Source organism: Neophocaena asiaeorientalis, unplaced genomic scaffold (genome assembly GCF_003031525.2).
Source record: "Neophocaena asiaeorientalis asiaeorientalis breed wild unplaced genomic scaffold, Neophocaena_asiaeorientalis_V1.1 scaffold46, whole genome shotgun sequence".
Lineage (NCBI taxonomy): Eukaryota > Metazoa > Chordata > Mammalia > Artiodactyla > Phocoenidae > Neophocaena > Neophocaena asiaeorientalis.
In genome coordinates this window covers 14,453,095-14,461,669 of record NW_020175393.1, presented here as the reverse complement: position 1 = coordinate 14,461,669, position 8,575 = coordinate 14,453,095, and positions in this window count along the sequence as shown.

Sequence of the window (8,575 nt, the reverse complement as noted above, 5' to 3'; positions counted from 1 at the left end):
GTTTCACATTACCAATGTAGAGATAGTCTAAAATCCCTTGCTGCCATATTTGGAAAACACACATTTTAATAAAGATAATTTTTTTCTTTTAAGTCTAAGGAGATTTAAATCCTCCTGTTGCTAAATTTTAAAAATAGTCAAAGGACAATATGCAGGTATATTACTGAGTATTTTTACAGGCACTTTCACATTTGAAAGGAAAGCATAGAATACCATAATTCCAATATTTCATCTCCCCATCTGATGTGTGCAGGCTCCACAAGAATCAACAGAGCTGGTGCAAGGCATGAATCCGTATCACAAAGATGTTCAGAGGTTACCATCCAGCCTTTTCTTATAAGGGTGTTATTGAAAACTTAAGAAACATGAGACTCCAAAGATTGGTTGTATAACCTAGTACCTTACTGTGATCGTTGATACCTTTCTGAATAGGCTCAAACGTATTTTAAGAATCCTTTTATATATACTAATGCTTAATATCAGATGCCTTGCATAAAAATATCATTAAATGTGAATATTATCATCGTTTGCAACTGAAAATTCAACAAATGCATTAAAATCCTGATTAAAAGACTGCCTTTTAAGTGTTAGTAAGAAGTTTTTGAAACTAGGGAACCCAGCCATTATTTTAGTTTATATTGTCATTGCCAAATTGAGTAGACCAGTCTAACTGTAGCCCTCACAGACGGTACCCGGCTTACTGCTAAGTGTTCACCGTTTAATTTGCATAGACTCTCAATGTATGCGGAATGAGCTGATGGGTGGTACAGATCCACTATGAAATGATCCTGTAGATGTAAGTTTATATTTATTTATGTAGTTCTGAAGATGTAGGAGTGAGATAATGAGGTTAACGAACCAGTTAGGGATGGAAAGTGACAGAAAATAGAGACATGATAGAGTATGGTGACAGGGAGGGCATTACACATGAACTTTATCTAATTCACAATGTTTCCTAGGTCCAATAGTATCATTAATCTGCTGTTTTGAAGCGAAAGCAAGGTATAGAGTGGTTTAAACAGATGGTGTTTTTTTCTTTTACCATCTTCGTACCGTCTCAACAACAAGCCTGCTTAGTATTTTCTGAAGACCATTCTCTGCTATGTCATCTTTGCTGATAAAAATCAGATATAAATGAAATGGAGAAAAAACTCTGTTGGCTTACTTAAATCATTTTTAAAGAGGGAAATATAAATACACAAAAGAAGAAAAATTGCAAGTTATAGTTAACTTCTAATGACTGGACACCTACTTTATGCCAAGTACATTATTTTTTCCTGACACATACACGAGTTAGGTACTGTTTGCTTGCTTTTCAATTTTTTTAATATATGTGCTGCAGAAGTGAGTACAATTCTTTCTTTTCAAATAAAGAAATTGAGGTCAGAGAGGTGAATACAGTATCATAAGTTACTACAGAATTTCCCAGGAACTCAAATTCAACTCCAATTCTAAAGTCTTTACATTCCAACATCTTCATCCATAATAATTATATACTCTTCCGTTCTGCACAAGAGGAAACTTAGAGATAAAGAAAGTAACTGATTTTCTGAAAATCGTTTTGCAAGAAAGAAGCAGAGTCTGGATTTGAGACCGGGAAGTCTCACTCTGTTGTCCACACAGGGAACCACAATCCATTTTGCCCCAATTGTGCCTCAACTCATTACCTGTTTCTATTTTAAAATCTGTTTCCACCTTACACATATTAGCTCTTTTAATCTCCCGTCGAATTGTGCGATGAACGGAGTACTGGAAGGCAGACCTTGGCTTCATTCATGTGTTTTTATAAAAACCTGCTCCACCTGTAGCTGTCCAAGCCAAAAACACTGGGCTCTCCTTGATGCCAAGACCTCTCACGTTCCACATTCAATCTGACAGTAAATCCTGTTGACGCTATCTTCAAAATATATATTAGAATGCAACTACTCCTACTCTGAATCAAAATCATGTCTCACCCAGATTATTTTAGTAGGCTCCTAACTGATCTCTCAGTTTCCACCCTTATCCTCCTGCAGGGTAGTCTCAATGCAGCAGCTAAAGGAATCTTTTTTTTTTTTTCTTTAAAGAAGATGTTGGGGGTAGGAGTTTATTAATTAATTAATTTAGTTTTGCTGTGTTGCGTCTTCGTTTCTGTGCGAGGGCTTTCTCTAGTTGTGGCAAGCGGGGACCACTCTTCATCGCGGTGCGCGGGCCTCTCACCGTCGCGGCCTCTCTTGTTGCGGAGCACAGGCTCCAGACGCGCAGGCTCAGTAGTTGTGGCTCACGGGCCTAGTTGCTCCGTGGCACGTGGGATCTTCCCAGACCAGGGCTCGAACCCGTGTCCCCTGCATCGGCAGGCAGACTCTCAACCACTGCGCCACCAGGGAAGCCCAGAAATCTTTTTAAAAGACAAATCAGATTATGTTACTCCTTTGCTCAGAACTCTCTCACGGCGCCCCGTTTTACCCGGTAATTCCTCACAATGATCTATCAGATTTTTCATCATCTGTCTCCCTTTTCCCCTGTGATTTAATCTCCTTCCGCTCCTCCTCCCCTGGCTCACATCCCTCCTTCACACCCACTTCCTTGCTGTTTCGCAGACACTCCAGCAGGTATCCTGCTTCCTTAGGGCCCTTGCACTGGCTGCTCCTTCCACCTGCGTGGTTCTTCCTTAGATTCTGCTGGACTAACAATTTCATCTGCTTTATTTGTTGCAATTTCCCCTTCTCAGTGAGAACTATCCTGACCATCCGATTTTAAGCTCTACCTCTGCCCCCACCCTCCTGCATCCCTGATCCTCCTTCCTCTAATCTACTCTTTTTTTCCAGATGGTTCATTGGAATCTAACATCCTATTTGTTTTACTCATGTATTATCTCTGCTGTGCATGTTCTGTCTTCCCTAAATAGAATGAAAGTGCAATGATACGAGGCATTGTTCTCTGTTTTGTCTGACATACCCTAAGTGCCTCTAATCGTGTCTGACACACAGAATGTGCTTATAATTGGTGGTCTGACTCTGGTTTTGGATGTTGGACTCCTGGCAGCTTGCAAACCTCACCCTCCTCCCTTTACCGTGTGCCCCATATATGGGCAAACTAAGAAAACGCCAGGGTGTTCCCTCTTGGACACTGGTTAAAGATTCAGGTACAAAGTGTAGGTTTATGAACAGTGTCTTGAATTTCCCAGCCAAACAGAGGTGCAAGAACAATCAGTATTTTCTTAAGTTTGTGGAAATTACTTTTTATATTTAAGTACCTAACAAAATTCACATATGTTGACCAAAAATGACATACACAATTTTCATAGCAGCCCTACACTGGAAATAAGTCAATGTTTTTAACAATAAAATGGATAAATAAATGGGGGTCTAGTCATACACATAAGAGAGGAATGAATGACCTATTACTATTCACACCAACATGGTTGAATCTCACACACAGGATGAAAGGTACTGGACTCCAAAAGTTATAGATTGATTTTTCTGATATAAAATACAAAACCACAAAGTGAATCCATGGAAATTGAAGTCAACTAGTGGTTACCTTTTTTTTTAGGGGATGGAAGGGAAAGGCTGGGATGCTGGCGATCTTCTGTTTTTGATCTGGGTATTAGTTATATGGGTGCATTTATCATGGTGTGCACTTAGGATTTTTGAAGTCATTCTATATTTAATACTTAAGGATTAACAACAACAACAAAACCTGGAAATTCAATTCTGATAAATTAACTGTGAAATAAAATAGCGCTTTCAAATACCTCCCACATACATACCTTCCTTTGACCCCTCTACCTTTTACATATTTTGTTGTATTTAGATAGGCACAAGCTCACGTTATATTTCTCAAAGGAGACAATCATGTCTCACAGCAAATCTGTGCTACTATTATAAATAGATGGGTCTGAATGGCTAACCACCAGTAATTCTGTCTCCCTCCACTCTCTCTCTTACAAACAAATGCACAAACTGAATATAACATTGTAACATTCTTAGATATTTGGATTTAGAAGAAGAAAATTTTCTTAATCCCCCTTACCATTTTTAGCCATTACATTTATTCTGTACATCAGCATGAATTACTCGATACATCATTTCTGAATAATTAAAATTTATAACCAATTTCAGAATAATATTTTCTGCTGATGCTATGAAGTGATCATAATGTCAATCCAATATATCCTTCCTTAACTCCCAGGTAAAGCCAGAAAGGGGCAAAGGCAAGTACTGTGTTAAAAATGTGGTAGCAGGAGGGGAAGCAGGGAAAGGGTGGAAGGAGGGTCTAGTATTGACAGAACATTTTGTGCCTCCAAAACTATTCTAATGCCATTCAGTTTTAATTCAGGGTGAAGATTTGGGTCAGTTGCTCATTAATCCAATCTGGCTTTTGCTTCTAGGCTACTATTATTAACTCCCTTATTCAGATGTTATTCAAATGAGTCTCTCTACGAGAGACTGCGAACTGATGCAGGCAAAACATATTGTTAGTAAATCTTCCCCAGTTTGGCAACACATTAATGATGGATCTGGCATTCTCAGTGTCAAAAACTCTATCGGCATCTGTTACAACAAAATCAAGATAAAATGAACGAGAAGAAAACAAATGGAGACAGGGAGGGGGAAAGTGCTATCAGATATTTGAAATGCTCTACAGATTCTTTGTCCCCAAAGACTCTCTCACTTTTCAACCATTGGATCAAGAATTTTGTACCACATCATGCACATAACTTTCCTGTGGAAATATACAAATGGGTAAACACATAATTATGTGGAAAAACTGGGGGTAGACAGGTGCTTTCAATATAAAGTATCTGAATGCATCTTTGATGGATTCCTCCTTCTTTGTGACTCTCTTGTCCCTATTTATACCCCTTCCACTAGGCATGTCCTCCTCTACACCCAAATGTCCAGGAGGTCGAGCACCGTGCCTGGCCCAGCATTCAATAAGACAGCATCTTTACTTCTCCCCACTAAAGTTCATCAGCCCTGAATCTCATTCTGCCAAAACCTTATTCTATAAGTTAATCACACTTACCAGGCATTCTGACCTGACCAACGTAATTCTTCATTAACAATTTATCCTACTAAAGAAATTAACAGTAGTATAGATTAGTCATCAACAGCACAGATTCTGGAGCTAGACTGTGTGGGTTCAGATCCTACCACCAGCTGTGAGACCTGGGGCAAGTTTCTTGACTTTTCTTTCCCCAGTTTTTTCATCTGAAAAGTGGGTAATAAAAATAGTACCTACCGGGGCTTCCCTGGTGGCGCAGTGGTTGAGAGTCTGCCTGCCGATGCAGGGAACGCGGGTTCGTGCCCCGGTCCGGGAAGATCCCACGTGCCGCGGAGCGGCTGGGCCTGTGAGCCATGGCCGCTGAGCCTGCGCGTCCGGAGCCTGTGCTCCACAACGGGAGAGGCCACAACAGTGAGAGGCCTGCGTACTGCAAAATAAATAAATAAATAAAAAGATGTTAAGAGCCATTGTCATTTCCTATAAAAAAATTGCTAATATTAATATAAGGTCATATTTTAAAAAAAAAATAGTACCTACCTACAGGGCTTTTAAGAGATTGGATGACTTAAAATATGCACGTTATTTAGGGCTGTGTCTGGCACATAATAAACATAATTTAATAGCTGTTATCCTTATTTATTAATTACATGTCAAGGAAATTTTATTTTAAATAGGAATTCTTGGAGATGCCAGAAATCTAAATCCAAAGAAAGACTTTCTAACTGGGAAAATACTAGAACAGCTTATGAGGCAGTTAGGAGAAAAAAATATAGACAAATATTTTAAGAACTCTCAAAATATGTCCTCCCCCTAATGTATGATAACTGCTAGGTTACAGATTATTGAGGCCCAGTGAAATGAAATAGCCTGACTAAGGACATAGAGTTAGTAAAGGACGGTGATAGAGTTTGCCGTGGTAGAGATAAGAGGTGCAGCGCCAGGGATCTGGGTCACGGGACTTCTAATGAGAGTATACGGCCCAAAGAGCTTCAACTAGCCAAACATCTCTCTCCCCAGATTCTCAAATCTATATCTCTTTCTAGGTCTGTCTTCAGCTTCTGGGTAATATATTCAGGTGCCTCCAAGATACTTCTGTTTCTGTATCCCACTGGAAAAGCATGCAACCTATGACCAAAATGACCCTTTCTCCTGAACCCCCTGCTCCAGCGCTCTCCTTAGCTCTGTGACTGGCACTGCCACCCACTCCGTTACCCAAGCCCAAATCCTAGCAGTACCAGGACACCCCTCTTTCCATTTGTGTTTTTCTCTAGTGGTGGACCTACGACCTTAATTCAGAGCGTCATTTTCTCTCACTGAAATGACAGCAGTCACATAACTGATCTTCCACTCAGTGTCACCCCCATGAACTTTTCTTACAATGTAGTCATAATTATCTCTAGAAAGTACAAATGATCATGCTAATCCACACTTGGGACTCTTCGATGGCTCCCAGTTACCTATCAGTTCCAGTTCAAATTTCAAAACTTAGCTCCCAGGCTTCTTCCTGATTTTGCAAGGGCCTAACTCTTCAGTATCCACTCCCTGTAATCTCTCAGCGGCAATCTCTGAGCTCCTTAGGTTCACATATGCTGTTCCTTCTGTCCAGGCTACGTCTTTCCTCTGGTGGTGTTCCTGTATATTTGAGGCCTGGGTCAGGTAATTCAGGAAAATATTTCACATTTTATACATAATTTCATCATATATATGCATATATATATACATATACACACGTATATATGCATATAAATATTTATGTATAAAACACCTTAGAGGGGCTTTCCAAAAAAAAAAAAAAAAAAAAAAAAAACACCTTAGAGTTTGCACTGTTTTGCTGTTTTCAATCTTAAATTCAAATTAAAACTTAAAATGGTCTCGCGGATTTACAGAATTACAGTAACTCGAGTTCTGTTTCTTCATCTTTACAGTTACTGTGCATCTGCTGTTTATGCACAGGGATATTTTGCACCACTGGGGTTGGAGACAATGACTGGGTATGAAATCAAAGGGGTTTTGCTTGGGGTGGCAAATGAATGAAGAAGTAACAACGTTTGTTTATACAGCTTTGTCAGCCTTGGATTCCCTATCTCCCGAGATAAGGATGCCTTCGCATAGGAGTTTTTTTCCTGATTTCAGGGGAACAAAAGTGGGTCAGAGTGTTCTTCTTGTACAGACTGTTTCTCAAGTAACTTTAATTCAAAATAATCAACATGGTACCTTGGCACATTTGGGGGCTGCCTGCCCCGAGCCCTGTCACTACTATAGCTAACTCCTACCAATTCTGCCATCACTACCACTTCTTCTAGAATTTCTTCTAGAATTTCTCACTAGACTAGAGTCCTTGAATTATTCTGAATTAGATGCCTGATGTTTTAAACTCCTGGAATTTCTGGGCATGTGTTATGTTTACGTTACAGATGACCCTGCCCCTTTTTAATGGTCAGTTTGCTCGTGTATCTTTTTCATTACACTGTAAACTCTACAGAAGCAGGGGCTACACACTGTTTCAGGAGTAGTCAATCACTACAAACAAATTTCCTCTTTACTGCTCTGTCAAAACCTAGCCCAAATCCTAACAAGTGTGGACTGACTTGATAGTCGCACTCCGACGCAGTATCAGGATCTACCTTTTAAAGTGTGTTCCACAAAGTCTAGGAGGTCACCTTATGCTCACCTTTTGTGGCCCGGCCGTTCAACATGGGGGTGGACCATGGTGAGTAAATACTAATTACATCCACGTGTCTGTGGCTGAGACCCAGCGCAGCACGCTGCAGAGAGAGAAGCTTGAGGGGACAAAGTGGGGCTGGAGTGTGGGTGTGGCAGAGAGAATGAGCGGGTGGAGGGCCCGGGAGCAGGCTAACAAAAAACATTTGCTCGTGTTCGTTTTCCCTACTTGGTAACATGTTGCCTCCTTTCTTCAACTGATGAAAAATTGTTCTCACTAAACCTTCAGGTAAACTGTCTCCTTCAGAAAATATTTTCAGACTTCCTGTCAACACGCCCTGTCCCTCTTAGGTATTCTCAAAGTATTATTTGCCCACATTCTGTGAAAGTACTTATCAGATTTTATTAAAATCTTCAGATTTTTTTTTGTCAGTTTCTTCCACCAACCGTAATCTCTTTGAGATCATGGATCTATTTTTAATTTATGTTTGAATTCCAATCACCTAATTTAGCAACTGTCCATAACATATATTGAATAACATATATGCTTGTTGAATTTTATAAAGCAGAACTGAAGACCATCCACCTATAATGTTAATTGAGGTGAACCACAGAGGTGAACACTGGATAGGTAGGTGGTCCTCAAACCATCCATTTCTTTCTCTCTCTCTCTCTCTCTCTCTCTCTCACCTTTCTCAATAACTCTTCTTTTGTTTGTATATCCTTCTTTTTCCATGCATCCCTATTCCATAACAGGTAACTATGTGGAACTTGGTCTTTGAGAACTTGAGTCCTTCCAAGTGAGAGACAAACAACATCCCAGAATGGATAAGCCATTTTCTAGATAATATTCCCATTTATTATGCCCCTTCCCTGAATCTAGGGTCGATGTTCTTGACTCAGGGAAGACAATGTATTCTAATTC